Here is a 20700-nt window from a genome sequence, read left to right on the forward strand (position 1 = left end):
GCCGGGTATGACACAATGTATATATAATAACTGTAGATCAGTAATAAAAATAACACATTTTACGTACCTTTGAATGGTACCAGGCTCTCGTCCACTGTCAAGTCGTGGCCAAGATTGTACATCGCAGGGAGATTTCCTGACCACAGGTCCCAGATGACTCTGATAAGTGCGAGCTTGTAACTCGTTCTTTTACTTGCCCGCGATCCTTTGTTGTCAAACCTTAGGGCCACTGTCAGCTGCCCAAACCGCTCCCTGGTCATGATTCCTGGGAAGATTGGTCTCCCAAATTTCGATTTCCAAAGGCTGGCGACGGACTCTCCTTTGGACTTGAATACGCCTGCTAAAATGCAGACGCCGATAAAGGCATCCAATTCAACAGTTGTCATGTCCACCCAGCTGCTAGTAAACCTCTTTCTGCCTTCCATATTTGTCATGCTGACAACGATGCTCTCTATTGATCTAGGCAGGAAAGCTTTGAAGGCAGATATAATGTCCCCTGCCTGTGACATGCACTGCCTCGTTGGTCCTGGAGGTGTCCTCAGGATGTGTCGTGCTGGCAGTCTGCCTGCAGCACGATCTTCTGCTCTGGTTGTCCATGTTATTTCGCTTTTGCGGGAGGGAAAGATCTCCTCGGCGCAGATCTCTTCAACCTCCTGTGTTGTACTGCTGGGCTGTACACTATCCTCATCGGAGCTGCTGGTTTCCTCACCCGTAACGAAATCGACGACCTCCTGAGCACTGTACCTTGCCATGATTGAATTCCAAGTAACCCTCTCCTCAGGGTTCGCGCCAGATAATAAACACACACTTGGCTTGGGAACAAGGTAGGACCAATTACAGCAACGATCATCAAACTTTCATTGATCACTCCCCCCCCCCCCCCCCCGCCCTTGCCCTACGCAGTAATTTATGGCAGTAATTGCTCTGGGAGCCTGCCTGTCTGGGTGGTCGGGTCGGCTTGGTCTCTTATCTTTTGTTAGTGACCAAATGGTAAGATAGCAACAGGTACTAAAAATAGCTTCACAGCAGGGAAGGACCAGGCACAGTTACTGAGCAGAAAAACGGCAAAAAGCAACCAAAGATATAATAGCATGCTCTTTTATTTTTTTAATAAACAGTTTTTTATAAGTCAGCATATTTTAAACAACAAATTATGCATTTGCATGAAAAATTGCAGTTCAGAGTGTTTTCGACGCTTTGGAATAAATTACCCATATGTCGGGAAAGCCCATTGAAATGAATGGGAAGTGGGAGGCATAAGGCACTTTGAGGGGCTTGCGCAGTTACTTAGAGCGTTATAGAACATATTTGCTCTAAAGAGATCCAAATTCATAAAAAAAGTCATTACATTTTAATTTTATTTTTTTTTTACATTGATTTAACAATAAATATTGTAATTACCGCTAGGTGTCACACTTACTTTGACCGGCTTTCCACGCTCTATGTCGACATCCAGTGGTCAAAAAAAAGTATTACATTACACATAAGGGATGACTTTTTGCAGTAAAGACGACATTTTTTGTATTCGCAAATTAAAAAAAATAAAATAAACAAAACTATTAAAATTGGGTCGTGAGGACCCACAACAGAATCATAGATTGCTTAGTTTTGCGTAGCCTAAGAGATTATCATATGACTGCCCCCTACAGTTAGACAAGTCTAGACCCAGATTCTCCACCATAGCAATGACACACTCAGCCAAACTGTCCCCCCTGTGGTTGTCAACAGGCTCAAATGCAAGAAAACGCTCGACTACATGTCCGCCCTGATTAACAAATCTGAAAATAAAAGTGAGTTGGTCCACATGAGCAAAGTCTGGAGTGGAGTCAACTATAATAGAGAAATATTTTGAATCTTTTATTTCATTAACAATTGCTTGCTTTGTTCTTTCTCCCATTAGATGAATAAATTCTTCACAGAAGGCTGATGACAAATAGGACACAGAGCCTTTTCCCTTGCCACCAAACCTTTGGAGGTGTTCAGCTAGGAATGGATCAAACTTGGCCAACAGTTCTATGATGCCCAAAAAATTACCATTGTGAGCTGATCCCAGTAGCTCATTGTCTCCCCTGAAAGCGAGTCCCCTCTCCCACAAAAACTGGATGACGGCAGCAACTCGTTTTAAAACATCGCGCTAGTATTGTCTCTCTGCATCAATTTGTTTGATGATATCAGAATCAATTGTTGCTGTGCCTTTGGAGCGATTGTGTAATGCTAGCATGCAAGCTCTATGCTCTGCACTCCTCTCATGCTCACCAATCCGCTCTGAATGTTTCCAGTCAGAAAATCCATGAACAAAAGTATTGTCTTTAATGGAAAACAGTTTGCAAGCAAAACAATACACACAGCCAGTTGAAGGGGAGTAAAGTAGCTACTGCCTAGTCACTGTTTGCCCATTTGGTAGACAACAACTGAGTAAAGCATTTGTAAAGCTTCTACTGATAACCCCAATGTTTCTATCCCTGACTGAGGCAGGATACTTAGCACTTCTGTTTTGAAATGCAGCTACCCCTCTACTAAGAAGAATTGACTTGGCTGGGTCGATAATGGTACTGGGCCATAAAGCAGGGTCATTGACAGTTTCACACCAGGAGTTAGGGTCTGTGCCCTCCTCATTTGAAAACTGTACCTCAGGCAATGCAGCTGACTGGTCTAATTGTGGTTCTGACACACCTGCAACTTTCATTTGATTATCTTTCTGTTGCTGGTGGTCTGTGGTAGCCTGGCAAGGCTGGCATCCGTGTCCTGTACCTGACTGGGTTTGCAAGGGTTCATAGACACTGTCAGATAACAATAATCCAGTGGTGAGCGCATCTTCATTGCTAGAACTCTGGTGACTGCTAACATTAGCAATACTCATCTCACTTTTATCCAGCGGCTTATCAAAAAAGTTTGATATTAAAGGAACGTCTTTTAGGAAAACTGCCTGCTTTGCCTCCTTCATTTTTTTTGCTTTTCTTTTTGAAGCACTACTTTTTTGTTTGGGATCCATGTTATTTATGGAAATTGTGTCTTTATAAATTGATCTAGAATTACTCTTGCAATACTATAGCTAAAATATAAAAGAACAACAACCTTTTAAAAAGGCTGTGAGTTGCTAGGTAGCAACTGCTACTTAGACTATCCTTTAAAAAGGCCTGGATCTTTGGTGTACTGTTATTACAACTATGAAATATAATACAGTATAAAATAATATGCTAAGACTTTCAGCCTGTTATAAGACTAGAAAATCATATACTTCTGGTAATGAATAGTACAGAAAATAATATGCAATATATAATATAGTATAATATAATTACAAATAATATATTATACAATTATATAGAATAAGAGAGAGGTTTAGAGAGAGAGTGAGAGAGGTGTAAAGAGAGAGTGAGAGAAAGTCAAGGAGACAGAGGGAGAGAGATGCAATATAAAAGGTAATGAGCCTTTAAAAAGGCTTTTGGTTGTTAATCTTGTGATAAAGTATAGAAGACTGTATAGAGAGTACAAAGCAAGTTCTGAAGCTGAACTGTCTGAATGAGGAGTTTTGATACTGGCAGGGGGTTTAATATCTGCAGTGAATTTTCAGTTGGTGCTCACAACACCTGAATGGCTGACTGGAGGAAATGTAACAATTTTGCAACACTCTGAGTGAGAGAGTGGGGGAGGGGTAGCAACTGTCTACTACAGCATGCTGTCTGCTGTTCTAGCATCGAGTGAAATAAGTGTCATTATTGATAAGAACATTATTGATAAGAGAATGATATATCAGGCCCTTCAGGTCTGAGTTCAGGACAACTGACTTCAGTGACTCAGCCTGGTCCTTTGATGCTGAATAACCTCTCAGATAACAATGAGCGAAAGCGGAGGGAAATAGGGAGGAGATATGGGAGTGAGGAGAGTGAGGAAATTGTAGAATATACCCAGGATGATGTAGACCTGGATGGGTTAGCAAAACGTATGCTTGGAAATTGGTGGTATAAATGGGCTAAGTATACCGCCGCTTCATTAGGGCAGGAGGGTTGTGTGTTGTGTGCAGGTCCTGACCCTTCAGTTAGGGTAGTCCCGTTCCCATACACTAATAAACAGTGTGAAGATTGGGAAATGGAAAGGATTATGAGATTCTGGAAGAGTCTGTGTCAGGAGGGGCAGGCTCCTGAGAAAGACTGCAGACCCATATCTAACCAGTCAGAGCGCATACCATACTGCCCATATCAGTGTCTGATATATCAGGGAAATACTAAATATGCTTACAGGGTGGAAAAGCATTGTGGGCAGTTTAAGCCCTGGGAAGGGGGACAGCAAGATATTATGCTGAACAAATTGAGTTTTTTCAAGGGACTTAAGAACATAAGAACATAAGAACTATACAAACGAGAGGAGGCCATTCGGCCCATCAAGCTCGCTTGGGGAGAACTAAACTAATAGCTCAGAGTCGTTAAAATCTTATCTAGCTCTGATTTAAAGGAACCCAAGGATTCAGCTTGCACTACATTATCAGGAAGGCTATTCCATACTCTGACTACACGCTGTGTAAAGAAGTGCTTCCTTAAATCCAGCTTGAAATGTTCTCCCGCTAATTTCCACCTATGGCCACGAGTTCGTGTATTTAAACTAATGCTGAAGTAACTATTTGGTTGAACAGCATCCAAACCTGTTAGAATCTTGTATACCTGGATCATGTCCCCCCTCAGTCTCCTTTGCTTGAGACTGAACAGATTTAGCTCAAGTAACCGTTCCTCGTATGACATTCCTCCAGGAAGACCAGGAATCATCTTTGTGGCCCCACGCTGCACCTTTTCTAAGGCCACAATGTCCTTTTTAAGATATGGTGACCAAACCTGCACACAATATTCTAGGTGAGGTCTCACCAAGGAATTGTATAATCTTAGCATTACCTCCCTTGACTTAAACTCCACACACCTGGAGATATACCCCAACATCCTATTGGCCTTTTTTATTGCTTCACCACACTGGCGAGAATGGGACATGGAAGCATCAACATACACACCAAGGTCTTTCTCATGATCAGCTACCTTTATTTCAGCGACACCCATGAAATACCTGTACTTTATATTTCTGCTCCCTAGATGGAGTACCTTACATTTATCAACGTTAAATTTCATCTGCCAGGTATCGGCCCAGTCACTAATTAAATCAAGATCCCGCTGTAGCTGCTGAGCCATTAATTCAGTATCTGCTATACCACCCACCTTGGTGTCATCTGCAAATTTCACCAGTTTACTGTATATATTGGTATCCATATCATTTATGGAAATTAGGAATAATAGTGGTCCTAAAATCGAACCCTGCGGTACCCCACTATGAACGCAGGCCCACTGTGACATTGTGCCTCTTATAACTACTCGCTGTTTCCTATCTGTTAACCAGTTATCAATCCAGGTCGCTATGGTACCTAAAATACCTGTCGCTTTGAGTACAGACCCACATCTATCCGGACAGAGCGCATACCGTACTGCCCAATATCAGTGTCTGATATATCAGGGAAATACTAAATATGCTTACAGGGTGGAAAAGCATTGTGGGCAGTTTAAGCCCTGGGAAGGGGGACAGCAAGATATTATGGTGAACAAATTGAGTTTTTTCAAGGGACTTATTTATGAGTGTTTTACAAATGATGGGCCAGAGGAGGTAGGCATCTTCTGGGGAATATGTGGAACTGTTTGGGATGTGAAAGGTCTATTACAGAACAGAGAACTATCATGTGTTCCGCTGAATGAGACATCAGACCAAAGATCTCGGCCCCATGGTCAAAAGGGCACGGGAAACTGAGGACTGGGTGGAGACCCAGATCCCGGCTGTCATCTTCTCCCCCACGTGCAATACATACTGCATTAAAGTGGTGGCCCAGGACGCCTTCACCCTTCAGCATGACCAGATATCACGGGACCATGGGAGGGAAAAAATGGACCACCCGGACACTAAAGTCCTGGTGGCCTCCCTCCCAGATTCCCTGTGGTCCCGGAGCCTCACAGATGTAGGCCACGTTCACTGCTCCCCCGTCGCGTTCGAACTCCGCCCCGGGGAAGGGCCCCTATGGATCGGACAGTACCCCCACAAACCGGCCGCAGAGGAAGGAATAACAGAGACCATTGAAGGGTTAATCTTGGTCAGGGTGTGGGAACTCTCCTGCTCTGCCTGGAATACGCCCATTCTCCTAGTAGAAAAGGCAGGTACAGATAAATATCAAATGGCCCATGATCTGCGCTCCATTAACAACCTCCTGGTGACCCCCACCGTCCCAGTCTTGAACCCCTATGTGGCTTTCATCAATCTGGCCCCAGAACAAAAGTGGTTCACTTGTATTGACTTTACGAATGCTTTCTTTTCCCTACCTCTGGCTGATCACTGCCGGGACATCTTCTCATTCACCTACAGGGGGTGCCAGTGGAGGCATACTCGTCTCCCTCAGGGCTTTGCCCTGTCTCCGGGGATGTTCAACCAGGTTCTCAAACAGGCCCTGGAAGGGTGCCCCTTACCAGACGGGGTCACATTGGTCCAGTACGTAGACAACCTCCTCATTGCTGCATCCTCCCGTGAGTTGGCTCTGGAGGCCACGCGGGCAGTACTATGCTGTCTGGCAGAGAAGGGGTTCAAGGTCAGCAGGGAGAAGCTACAGGTTGCCTGCACGGTCGTTTCATTTCTTGGAAGGGTGCTCTCTGGGACAGGGACAGGGCTTTCCCCTGCCCATTGATCTGCCATCTTGCATCACCCCAAACCAGTGACAGTCAAGGACATGCTGTCGTTCCTGGGGCTCACAGGGTACAGCCACACATACATCCCCACTTTGGGCCCTAGTGAAGGAACATGGGCTGAGATGCCTGACTGCCCCCCTTAACTGGGACACTGCGGCAGAAGAGACGTTCATCGCTCTAAAGCAGCGCCTGGCGCAGGCCGCTGATCTTGCTCTGCCAAACTACTCCCTCCCCTTCTATCTTGATGTTTCTGAAATAGAGAATGTGGCGAACGGTGTGCTGCTTCAGTAAAAAAGGGGGAGAGAGGAAGTTGCTGATGTATGTCAGCGTAGGCTTAGACGCAACAGAGAAACGCCACCCAGCATGCACACGGGCACACAGCGGGGGTGGCAAAAATCATTCTAAAGACAGCACACATAGTGATGGGGCATGCACTCCACACGAGGGGATAAACATGGCGGATCAATGGAAAACAGGGGAGCCTCACGAATGTGAATATAAAATACTCAGAGAAGAGAAAGTAAGACCAGATCTGGAGGCAGAAAAAATAGAGGAAACGGAGGATTGGTTCATGGATGGATGCTGCTTCATGCATGAGACAAGGGGTCTGCAGGCAGGATATGCGGTAATGGCAAGGCAGGGTGATGACTTGGTGACCCTGAAGGCGGGAGGACCGCAATCTGCCCAACGGGCTGAGGTGGTAGCTGTGATTGAGGCCCTAAAATTGGATAAAGGCAAGGATGTGACCATTTACTCTGACCATTTGGTTGAGAGCAGGATTCCTACTGGCAGGAAACAAGCCCACATGACCGAGATGAGGAAACTAGCAGAGGCACTACCGCTGCCTAGGACAGTGGCGTGGTCAAATGCAAAGGCCATGAGGGATCAGGGACCGTGGTGGCAAGAGGAAACCAGACTGCAGACGAGGAGGCCAAAAGGGTTGCAGGCTATCAAACGGTGAGGCAAATGGTGAAGAAGAAGCAGGACTGCAGCAGAGTGACAGACGTCTACCTGAGGCCCCACCAATCAGCCAAGTTAAAATTTTAACACCATTGCAGACTGGTAATACTGGAAGTCACAGTACTATTCCCTGGCTGAAGAATCCACTCCTCCCTCTGGAAATGATGTGGCAACCTACTGATGCCCTACGTGGAGAGCATGACCTAAACAAAAGTCAGTAACAGGAGTTTAGTGACCAGTACAAGATTCTGTATGGCTCTACACTTGCCATATGCAGATGCATTTCCCCCTGCTTTTCTGTTTATTTTCTTAAGCAGATTTTTTTGATTATCCAGAAGTATACATTGAAGAATTGCCACGAGTTCATTATGTCATTTAAGTTATGGAATTGTCATTCCCCCTTGTGCTTTGTTCTTAAGACCGTGCAGACTTGTTTTCCTCACCACCCCCTCATCCAGAGCCTTCAAAAATTCAGAAGTCCTGGATACCATCTGAAGGTAATATTTATATATTTCGTTATTTATGAATGTTACTTCTCAAAAGGATTATTGTTATCTGCAAACTAAAATTTGGTGTTTAAAATAGCATAATTAGCCAGTGTTATATTAGAAGGAGCATTTATTGTCCTGTGACATTACCTTTTCATTTTCCATCGCTGACGCTGTGTAACAGGGCCATTGTTTTAGCCTTTAGTTAATCAGTTTCACCAAGACCATGCAAAACCCTGGACACCCCCATCACAGCTACAAAGGACTCCTGCTGAAGGCAAGGTGTTACACCTGAGCAATTTCCTATTAGAAATGAAAGTTTTTTAAGGGTAGGTGTCACGCCCAGCTTGTCCGCTCCTCGTGTGTACCACGCCCCCCTGATTACCCACGTGTTCTTCCCCGATTGTACCCAGCTGTGTCTAGTTACTTTGATCAGTCCTGTGTATTTCAGTCCGTGTCTTACCCGAGTCCTTTGTCTGTAATTGATGTTAGTCGTCGTGAGATGTTCCCTGCGCCCTGTTTGTCCAATAAATCCCCGTTCACCCAGCTTTTGCCTGTTCGCCTGCTTCTCACTCGCTCGCCTGCCAGCGCGTTCACCCGCTGCTCGAGCGAACGTGACAGTAGGCACTGTCAGTAAAAATATATTAGTATTTCTACATTGGTTGCCATTTCTACACTGCATTGGTACTCATTCCTGAACCTTGTTCTAAGTATAAATATAACACTAGTGGGTATTCTCTGCAGTACACACTTTTCTAATTGCTGGTTTTAATTCTGAAAGTATAGAAATCACTAAATTTGCATTGTGGAAGTGGTAAACGTGTTTGAGAGTTGCTGTGGTACCTGAAATAATAATATTTACATCATGGTTGTCATTGATGGCAAGTTGTATATTGGGTTTCTGAGGTTGACGTACATTGATTGGATTGCAACCATTGTAATACAAGCTAATCAATCGGTCTTCTACAATAATTGAATGTAGCAGCTTTCTAATAATTAAACATTAGCCATGCAGTTGACTGATGTGGATCAATCAAAAATAATATACATTAAAAATATCTTCTGGTCTTTTTCCTCTTCTCTCTAGTACCCCAATTTCCTCAAGGTTGGGCTAATTCATTTACCCAGCAACAATCATTACAACAGCCACCAAGAGTTTGGAGCAATCAAACTTCATCTGAAGGTAAGTTCCATAAATGTGTAATTTAATAATTTATATAGATTTTTTTTTCAATGGAAATAGTTTTCCATTGAAAAAAGGTATTGTGTGTGTGTGTGCGTGTGCGCGCATATGCATGTTATTTTCAACATACATGCACACAACCAGCTAAATAGTCAATTAGTCCAAAACTACTTTCCTTTGCACAACCCCATTTATACATGCACAGTATATGTACTGATTGTTCATTCTTTTCTTGTGTTTCCAGTGTGGATTTCATGTGCCGGTAAATATTTCATTTGTTAGCACCCTGTTGACTCTCTTACCGGTTGCTGTCTGTATCTTTGCAAAGGATTCAGATACATGAGAATACCTTCAAAACTTGGTCAGGACATTTAATGTTACTTTATAAAGTAAAGAGTAGGGTTTATGATTTGACTAAATAACACATCACAAGGTGAACTCTAGCAGGCAGCTGACACTGGCAAATATCACCTGGTATGACTACTGGAAAAATAATTCTCATTGTCAATATCTGATAAAATCTTGCTATAAATTTGTTGTCTGTATTTAAACACCAGAAGTATTAGGAATAAAATTCATGATTTAGAGGCTTTTATCTCATCGGACTCTTATGATATTATAGGAATAACTGAAACGTGGTTGAGTGAAAAGGATGGACAAGAATATAATATGCATGGTTACACGTTGTTCCATAAGGATCGTATAGGAAAAAAGGGAGGTGGTGTTGCAGTATATGTAAAGGAAACCTTGCAGGCAAGGGAACTTATTGATATAAATAAAACTACGGAAGCTATATGGGTAAAATTAGATGCTAAAAACTCAAATAGCCTAATTGTCGGTGTTTGTTACAGAACACCTAATATAGCTGCTGAGGAAAGCAGATTGTTATACAGTGATATTAGGACTATGAGCAATAAAAATGATGTGGTAGTTATGGGTGATTTTAATCTACCAGGAATGCAGTGGGACATTGTCACTGGCTCTTCAGAAAATGAACTGGAGATGGTGGAATTAGTACAGGATTGTTTTTTTACTCAGTTTGTTAACACCCCTACCAGGGGAGATGCCATTCTTGATCTTGTTCTCTCTAATAACCAGGACAGGATTGGTAAATTAGACGTTTTAGAACCACTTGACAGTAGCGATCATAACATGGTCAAATTTGAGGTTAAGTTTAGTGTTCGAAGAGCTAAGTCCAAATCAAAAATATATAATGTTAGGAAGGCTGAATTTAAGTGTATGAGACTAAAACTAGAAACTGTGAACTGGATGGAGTTAAATAACAAAACTGTTGAAGAGGCCTGGGAATTTTTTAAAAGCACATTATTGCAAGTGCAAGAGGACTTCATACCTGTTTCCAGCAAGAATAAATCTAGGAAATTGCAACCTAGGTGGTTTACTAGGGAAATAAAGCATAAAGTAAGGAGGAATAGGGCTTTGTTCCAGCAATGGAAAATAACTGATGATGACAGAATTAAGCAGGAATATCTAAGTCTACAGGCTGAGTTAAAAAATGATATTAGACGAGCTAAAAGAAATGTCGAAAGGATGGTTGCATTGGAAGCTAAGGATGACGTTAAGAGTTTCTTCCAGTATTTTAACTCTAAAAGAGCTCTAAAACCTGAAATTACTAATCTGCAGGATAGTAAGGGTCTTATAATAGTAAACGACATTGATATAGTAAATGAGTTCAATGATAGTTTTGCATGGGTATTCACTGTTGAGGACAGAGAGAGGAAGGATGCCGGATCCATCAAATTGACAGGTCAGGTCAAAAGGTCACTTGTGGGCGGGGCTTGTGTAGGCGGGGTTGTGGTGGTACGATGTGACGTCACGGGAGTTGGATTTATTATTTATTTATTATTTATTATTATTTATTTATTAAATTATTTATTTATTAAATGATTTATTATTTATTTTAAATTATTTATTTTTAATTATTATTTATTATTATTATAAATTATTTTAAATGATTTATTTAATTATAATTTTATTTTTAAATTATATTGAGGAGAGTGCTATATTGAGGAGAGTGCTTATGAGTGTGTGTGTTATTTTAATAAGTTATTATTTTGTCGGGCACAGCCGGGGCCGAGCGGGGGTGGGTTACCTGATGGAGCGTGAGCGTACGGCGTGTCTGGTGTTACGGTACCGCGGTAAGGTCCCGGGCTTTGGAGAATCAGCAAAGGCCTTAGAACCCTGTGTCTGGTGCGGTACTGCGCTAAGGTCCCCGCGGGCTCGGATAATCCTCGGAGAGAGCGATGCCGGGGAGCTGAGAGCCGTGCCGCGGCGCGAGTCTGATGCCGGAGAGCTGAGAGCCGAGCCGCTGCGCGAGACTGTGACAAACTCTGAGAGACTGAGACTCTGGGAGAAAATGATAAAGTTGGAGCGAAGAATGAGAGGAGGAGGAGGTGGAGGGTCTGTCGTCCAATAAAAACGCTTGGCGGTAGTTTTGACAATGTATGTGTGTTTCTTCCTCACGCAGGCGTTTGTATTACATCAGCGTATGGTGCCACACTTTTGAAGGCCGTCTCTATCGACTTGGGCCATACATGCACCCCCAGTAAAATCAGTTTGAAGCTTTGTTCCCCGTATATGACCTCGCACAAGTACAGATATGAGTGCACCTGGTTAATTACAATTAAATAATCTAGTAAAGACACGCAAGCGTATTACATCAGCGTATGGGGCCATACTTTTGAAGGTCGTCTCTATCGTCTCGGGCCATACATCAAGTTGGATACCTCGGCTCCCAGTAAATCCTGTTTTTACATACATGACAGTACAGATATGGGTTAACAGAGAAACGATATGACTTGCACCCGGTTGATATTGCGGCGAGCGGGGGGGCCTATTCCTCCTAGGGCAGAGGCACAAGTATCTTCGAGGTCTTACCCTTCCTGCCAGCCAAAGAGCCACAAGTTTCATCCAGGCCTTACCCGGTGAGTATATTATCTCTTTTATTAGCGTGATAAAAATGCTAATTAATTAAATCAAATTAAATTAACATTCTAATAATAGGTATTCTCTGTCTATTCTATGTACAAGAGAGAGAGAGCGCTGACCGGTCAAGAGAAAATCTACAAGAGACCTGAATCAACAGGTATGGACGGAGCATCACCACCACCGGCTATACCCGAAGCCTTATTAAATGAAATAGACATTATCAACAATGCTAATAATGAAAATGATGAGGATTACTCTGTTCAACACGACTCGCCACCCGCGGCGCCCGATGAAACAGTGGCCCAAGAGCCCTGTTTTCTGCCATCCCTAGAGACATTAAGAAGCATGTTAAATGAAAGGGGCTCTGAAGCAGAAGGGGGGCTCCCCCCCAGCGACGAGGTCGCATGGTCCCCCGCGGATGCTGAATTGTGGGAGGCCTTGTCAGACGCAGAATTTCTTCTCGATGCTGAGGAGATTGAAAATGAATTGGGGCTGGGACAATTTGAAAATGTTGAACAGGAAGGTGGCGGTGGTATCGGTGACCCCCAGCCTGACGGGGTCATTCATCGGCGCAGATTCAATAACGTACAGATTAGACGGATTCTAAATATCCCCCATCCTAGAAACGAAGGCAATTTCCGCGAGTACTATGAAAATGTAATCGAGGGGTTTCAAAATATTGTGAATGAGGCGATACCTTACGCCGTATGGGGAGCCTATATACAGGTCACCCTGCGCGCTGACTTTTTAAACGACGAGCTGTCGCAAATTGTACGGTATGGGGAGGGGGAGCTGACAGACTTGCAGCAACTGCTGGATCGCCTGGTGCAGTCTAATCAAGAGATTTTAAACGATTCCAACCTAGAAGTAATCGTAGACGTAATAAATATCCCACGCGGCGGGGGCGTTGGAAACAAACGTAAACTACAGACCATGTTAGCTTCAGAAATAATTTCTAAGAAAGCCAGACACATGTTTATCATTAATAACAACACCAACGCGTGTTTCGCCATAAACTTGGCGCATCTGCTGCACGAAAACTTCACTGACGCCGAGGCTGAAAAGCTCGGCCTGGAGTTACAGGAGAAAGCGGGATTCAGCCCCGACCACACAGTCGCTTTGAATGACATTATCAATTTCGAGAAAATCATTGATTGCAAAGCAGTGGTGTATTATCAACAACCTTATTCAAACAATCTCCAAATTTACCAGACACCCACACCTACCGACGGTAGACGGCTGGTGTATTTCTTTTTACACAATCAGCATTTTTACTGCATTAAAAGCGTAAAGGGGTTCTTAGGCGTGAGCTACGTTTGCACGAGCTGTTTCAAAGGGTACGACTCGCCTCACAGTCATCGGTGTGAAAAGTTCTGCAACGTCTGTCAGACTAATTGCAAAGAAGGTGAAAGCACACCAATGATACTGTGTGAGCGGTGTAATTTCAGATGCTTAAATGACACGTGCTTTGAGCGTCACCGTACGCCGAGGGTCTCCCCAGTTAGGGGGGAGCTTGCTAGCCCCTGTGACAAGTTCAGAAAATGCAAAGCTTGCGGGCTCAGATACTACCAAAGTCCCGAGAACCCAAAACCGCACTCGTGTAAAGCAGTAAAATGTAATATCTGCGACGCTAAACTCCACACACCAGCATCAGACATATCCACCCCACATCTCTGCTATCTAAATCCTCCCGAGAAGCCTAACAGAGGGGAACGGGCCGAAAGGGGTGACGGGAGTAAAAAGGCCCCCGAATATGTGTTTTTTGATTTTGAAACATCTCAGAGGTCGGGTACCCATATCCCGGTTTACGTGTGCGCCATCTCCGATCAGAACGAGACAATGACCGCCGAGGGGCCCGACTGCGCGCTACAGTTTCTCAGACATTTCAGGGTGCCCTTCTATAGAGGCGTCTGTTTCATTAGTCACTACGGAAAGGCATTCGATAATTACATCGTACTGAACGCGATGGTGAAGGAAGGCGTGGAACCGCGTGTGGTGTCACAGGGGAATAAAATCATCCTCATCCTGGACAGCGTGTTTGAGCAAAGGTACATCGACAGTCACTCCTTTCTAAGCATGCCTTTGAGAAAAATCCCCGATGCGATGGGATGCTCGACTCAGATGCGAAAAGGCTATTTTCCGCATCATTTCACAGACATGGAAAACTTTAGTTACGTGGGGCCCTACCCCCCTCCCGATCAATTTGGGCCCGATCAAATGTCCGGCAAAGAACGCGACAAGTTTTATCAATGGTACGACAGTGTAAAGCACCAGACCTTTAATTTTCACAAAGAGATGATCGCTTACTGTAAAAACGACGTGGAGATTCTGAGAGAGGGCTGCTTGCGCTTCCTGCGGGAGTTTAAAACGCTCACGGGATGCGATCCCTTCTCAGCGGCCACCATCGCTTCGGCCGCGTTGTTGGTTTACAGGACAAATTTCCTCCCCAGAGATACGATCGCGATCCCGGATGTATGGGATTACAGGAGGCAATACAAAAGTTATTCGAACGTGTCCATCCAGTGGCTGGAATTCATAGGGCGCACGCGCGGCATCGAAATTCGACACGCGCTGCGCGGGGGTGAAGTGCGTGTGGGGCGCTTTCACCTAGACGGATACGCCGAGATAGAGGGGGAGAAATGGGCTTTCGAGTTTCTAGGTTGTCAGTTTCACGGCTGTCCTACCTGCAACAACGAACACGATATCTGCCCCCTGACCCGTGAGAGCTTCGGTGCCCTGTATGTTAAAACAAGGGAAAAACTCGAGGCGTTGCGCCAAGAGTTTAATATGAACGTGGAATCTATCTGGGAACACGAATGGGCTCACGCTAAAACTCACGACCCACAGGTACAGCGTTTCCTGTCAGACTTCGAGCCCCCTGAGCCCCTAAGGCCGCGAGAAGCGCTGTTTGGGGGTAGGACGTCGGCGATTCGCCTGCGTTACGACGTCACGGGGCAAGAGCGCGTCCACTACGTGGATTTCACGTCGCTGTACCCGTACACTCTGGCTAAATGTGAATTCCCCGTGGGGCACCCTGAAATCATTCATTCGAATTTTAAGCCTCTGAATGAATACTTTGGCCTGATCAAAGCCACGGTCAACACCCCCCGCGAACTGTTTTTCCCCGTCCTACCCAGCAGACTGCCAAATGGGAAACTAGTGTTTACCCTCTGCAGGACATGCGCGATCGAGAACAGACAGGAGGGGGCCTGCGGGCATTCCGACGCAGAGCGGGAGCTGACAGGTGTCTGGGTTTCAGCGGAGGTAAATCTGGCTTTAGAGAGGGGGTATTCGGTCGTGAAGGTGCACGAAGTGTGGCATTTTCCCCAGACCAGCGGGGAGCTGTTTAGAGATTACATTAAAACCTTTCTCAAAGTGAAGCAGCAGGCTTCGGGCTACCCCGACGACGCGACCGATGACGAGGGTCGCAGGGGGTACATAAAAAACTATCTCGAGCGTGAGGGGATCGAATTGGAGCCCGATAAGATAGTGTCTAACGAGGGGAAGAGGCAGGTGTCCAAACTTCTGCTTAACTCGCTGTGGGGTAAACTGGCGCAGAGGAGCAACATGCTCCAGACATGCTTAGTGTCTGACCCGGGGGAGTTTTTTAATTTTTTCTGCTCGGACCTGTATGAGATTTCCAGCTTCGCGTTTGTCAACGACGAGGTCGCCCTCATCCGCTGGCGTTACAAGTCTTCCTACAAAGTACCGCCGGGAAAGACTAACATATTCATAGCGTGTCAAACTACCGCGTGGGGCCGGTTGACGCTTTACAAAGAACTGGAAAAATTGGGGCGGAGGGTGCTGTATCACGACACCGACAGCATCGTGTACATAAGCAGGCCTGGTGAATATGAGCCGACCTTAGGCAATTACCTGGGCGAGCTGACGTCCGAATTAGCCCCAGACGAATACATTGCTTCGTGGGGTGCGCTGGGACCAAAAAGTTACTGTTACCGACTCAACAACGGGAAAACACCAATGAAATGTAAGGGTATAACTCTAAATTACGAAACCTGTCAAAAGGTAAACTTTGACAGTATGATAGGATTGATTGAAAACTACATCGGAGGCTGTAGGAATAACCCCACTATAATGACGCACTACAACAAAATCGAACGCGACATGAAAAGTTTTCGCCTGTTTAATAGGCCTCTAGATAAAAAGGTCAGGGTCGTCTACGACAAACGCAGATTGCTGACTAGCGGGGAAACTCTGCCTTTTGGTTACTGAAATGTAAAACTAGCAGCATGGTCTTTAAAAACCTGTTAAAGTTTTTTCAAACATGTTCATTTGTTTAAACTGAAAAGTTTTTCCAAAGATGTTTTTTAAAAATCAAAGATGTACAACTGTTTTAAAATGTTTATAGTAAGATGTTTTTTAAAAATCAAAGATGTACAAATGTTTTAAACTGAAAAGTTTTTCCAAAGATGTGCAAATGTTTTAAACTGAAAAGTTTTTCTAAAGATGTTTTTTTTTTTTTAATCAAAGATGTACAAATGTTTTAAACTGAAAAGTTTTTCTAAAGTTGTGCAAATGTTTTAAACTGAAAAGTTTTTCTAAAGATGTTTTTTTTAATCAAAGATGTACAAATGTTTTAAGCTGAAAAGTTTTTCTAAAGTTGTTTTTAAAATGTAACTTGTGTATGTTTTTATTTTCAAACTTGTGTACTGAAATGTGTTGTACATTTATCACAAGAGTTTCTATTAAAACTTTCACCCACGCACTCTGTGTCTGTGAAAGCTGACACCCCTGCAGCACCAGTTTGCACGTGTGTGTGTGTGTGTGTGTGTGTGTGTGTGTGTGTGTCTGCGCGCGGAAAGATTTAAAAGATTAGGGCAGTATTTTCCGTTTCATCAGTTTTTTTGCAAGACGATGGGTAGCGGCGTGAGAGAGGTCGACTTTGATCACCGTTTAGAATTGCCGTTTACGGCTATAATCGCAGGGGCGAGTTCTTCGGGGAAAACCTATTTCACTAAAGAAATGCTTTTAAATCAGAGTCACTGTTTCATAGGGGCCCCCGTTAAAAAAATTGTGTGGTGTTTCGCTTCCCATCAGCCGATTTATGATGAACTGCGCGATCGGATCACCGAAATTGAATTTATACAAGGGCTTCCTAAAAGCTGGGAGGACGAGGAACGCTTCCCCTCAGGCTCCTTGATAATCATCGATGATTTGATGGACAGCGCGTCCGAAAACAAACTCGTGGCAGAAGCTTTCACGAGGTTCAGACATCACCGACAAATCTCGGTCATCTACCTGGTGCAGAACGTATTTCACCAGGGCAAGTACAGCAGGACTATAGCCCTAAATACTACTTATTATTGTCTGTTTAAGAATGTGCGAGACAGAATGCAAATCAAAGTTTTAGCTCAGCAGATGTTTCCTTGGCAGAAAAAGTTTTTTCTAGATTCTTATCAAGAGGCGACAGGGCCACCCCACGGTTATTTATTGGTCGATTTGAGAGCCACGTGCCCAAAAGAGTTCCGACTCAGGACCGGATTATTACCGGGGTCGCTACCCGTCGTCTTTCTACCGGCGAGCCATTGATTTATCACTACTAAGCTATGTCCGATCATCTCAGGAAACACCTGCCGACCCTTAAAGTTTTACAGAGGACGAGGGGGGTGAAACGTAAAAAGATTCTTACGGCTGACCCATCTAATGACATAATTTTGGCTCTCTCCGAAATCTGTCTCAATCTCATAAGAGGCCGTATACCTTTAACCGTGGCTCAATTTAAAAAGCTGAAGAAACAGAAAAGACTGATTAAACTTTTCGCCTGTAAGAAAAACAGCGTTGCTAGGAAACGCAAGGCAGTGCTTCAAAGAGGAGGATTCTTACTACCGCTCTTATCAGTGGCTCTGCCATTCGTCACAAGCCTGTTTGCCGGTAAGACGGCTAATTAGCTTTTTACCAACATGAGCGAAGTGAAAAAAATGTTCATGCTGACCCCCCAACAACTCCGTACGCTGACCCAGAGGGGGACCCCGCATACCATCGGCGAATCGGCCCAGGGCGAACTTGAAAACCAGATGCACGGTTTAATAAATCAGCCGGGTATGAATTTGCATGAAAAAGTAAAGAGATACAATCAATTGCTACAGAGGTATCTGAATCTAGTCCGAAAAGAGGAACATCAGGGGCGAGAAATTGTCCTTACTGAGCGGAAAGAAAAAACGGAGGAGGAGGAGGAGGAGGAGGGGAGACAGCCTGACAGCGGCAACGCGACTAGGGACAAATCTGTACAGGAAGTTGTCCAGCAAGTGGCTCCCAGGGCTAGAAAGAACGTGGGGTACATCATGCAGAAACTGCTCGATTCCGACGGGGCGGTACGTTGGACCCAGTCGGGTGAACTCATCATCAGAGATAGACCCATTAAAGGTTCCCATATTTTAGATTTGATGAAAACTTTATCACAGCCTAAATCCCACACCGTCGAATATCCTAAAGGCTGGGATCCCTTTTTAAACGTGATATCCGAATAAAACATACCCCTCACGAGCGTGGGTAACATCCAAGCCAGGAAAGCCCTAAGCCATCTTAAAGATTACGGCGGAAGGGGTCCCCCGCCACCCTCCTCCCCTCCTGTGAAACAGAAGCTCGGGAGACGTAGAAAACGTATTGCGGACGACTCGCCACCCCCGCTCGCGGGAACCCCTCACACGCAGCGCGATTCCTCCCCTGAATATCGTTTATGGCCTATAAAGGGTACTCCTTATGCTCCGTGGATAGATTACAGCGATTAAGTGTTTTATATACGTGTGGAAAAAAATTAAAATGCCTGTAACGCAGCTGTTAATAAAATGTTAAATTTATTGAATAAAAGGTGTCACGTTTTTATTTTTTCCCCCGACATTAACCTAACATCCCTAACAATTTTTTTATTTTTTTTTTACCCCAACATTAATATAACAACCATAACAATTTTTTTATTTTTTCCCCCATCATTAATCTAACAACCATAACAATCTTTAAATAGTTTTAAGGAACATACATTTTGCAGCTTTGAAAGTTTATCAGCATTAACACGGCTAATACACTTGTGATATTTCTTGATAAACTTGGATACTAGAGCGTCGTTTTTCCTCAAGTCGTCAGAGTACAACATCATAGTCTCTTGAAATGAAAGGCCCTTGAAGCGGTGGTAGAGGAAAAAGGCGACGTGGGCCCCGCACGTGGAAGAAAAGTCGGGTTGAACTTGACGCGTATTATACCTTATTTCGGTAGCGTGCATCCCCAAGAAGCGCATAAAACTCTTTGGGTAGTAAGGGGAATCGGGGGGATAACCGTAAGAATCAAAGAAGGAGGCTTTGCCCTCTTGGGGCTCCAAAATTATCCCGATCCAGTGTTCACCCTCTCTATTCTGGTCATGCGTGTTTGCGACCAGAAAAGCGGGCCTGGTCTCTATGCGGGCGGGTAATAAATCGCTAGGCCACACGCCTCCAAAAGCATCCCCTAGCAGGGGGCGTAAAAGGCATTCCAGCTGGTGAGTGTTCATGATGATGATTAAAAGTCCACCAAAACCTGTCTCTTGGCGTTTATTTCAATCACGCTGTCGAAGCAGGCGTAGACGATGAGACTCATGGTTCGAGGTAGCGGGGCTCTGAACCTTAAATCCAGACGGCACGTGCCGCTGATGGCGGGTGACAGGGTACCGCCGTCCAGCTCGTCGTCTCGGGAGAGATTGAGAGCAAATAGCGAGTATCCGTTTTCAAAATCCTCGCGGTTAATGCATAACGGCGAATCCCTTAAATGCCTGTTTGTAGCCAGGAAAAGGTTGTAAAACTCTCTGACCGACTGCCTCGCGTTAAAATCGGGCTGGAACGGTTTGCTGGGTATGTGTCGGCCGTTGACGGAGAGGCTCAGAAATTCCAGGTCACAATGCTGAAACCTGAACGGGTTTCGGTTTCGCGTACCCACGAACGCCGCGTGGTCCACGATCCCCAAAACGATGTAGCGCGGTAAGTTGCCCAGGAAGAGGTTGTCCTGCGGGCAGACCCGCGATTGCGCGGGCAGCGTATAATTTTTAACGACTACCCTGCTTATAGGGTACAGGGCGTTTGCTTTCAGGAGAGCGGCCGCGTGACCCAGTGACACCGCCGGGGAGACCTCCACTTTTTTCACAAACAGGCTGGCCCTCAGTATTTTCAGCTCGTAATCGGTGTCATTTCTACACATGAGGCTAAAGTCGCTTTTAGCCTTTACAAACTTTAAGCGTATATCCACGTTGTTTAACAGCATCCGTTCACTGAAAAAAATATCTGCGTGTATAGGGCCCATTACAGAAAATTCCCTAGAGTTTCTACAGAAGGCGGCTCGCTTCTGCAACCCCACATTAGGGCCCTGCGCGGAGACGTCCACGCTATCCAAATCGGCTCCGACGTCTTTGTACCAGAGCCCTGCCGAAAACTGACTCTCTAGC

Source organism: Brienomyrus brachyistius, unplaced genomic scaffold (assembly GCF_023856365.1).
Source record: "Brienomyrus brachyistius isolate T26 unplaced genomic scaffold, BBRACH_0.4 scaffold32, whole genome shotgun sequence".
Taxonomy (NCBI): domain Eukaryota; kingdom Metazoa; phylum Chordata; class Actinopteri; order Osteoglossiformes; family Mormyridae; genus Brienomyrus; species Brienomyrus brachyistius.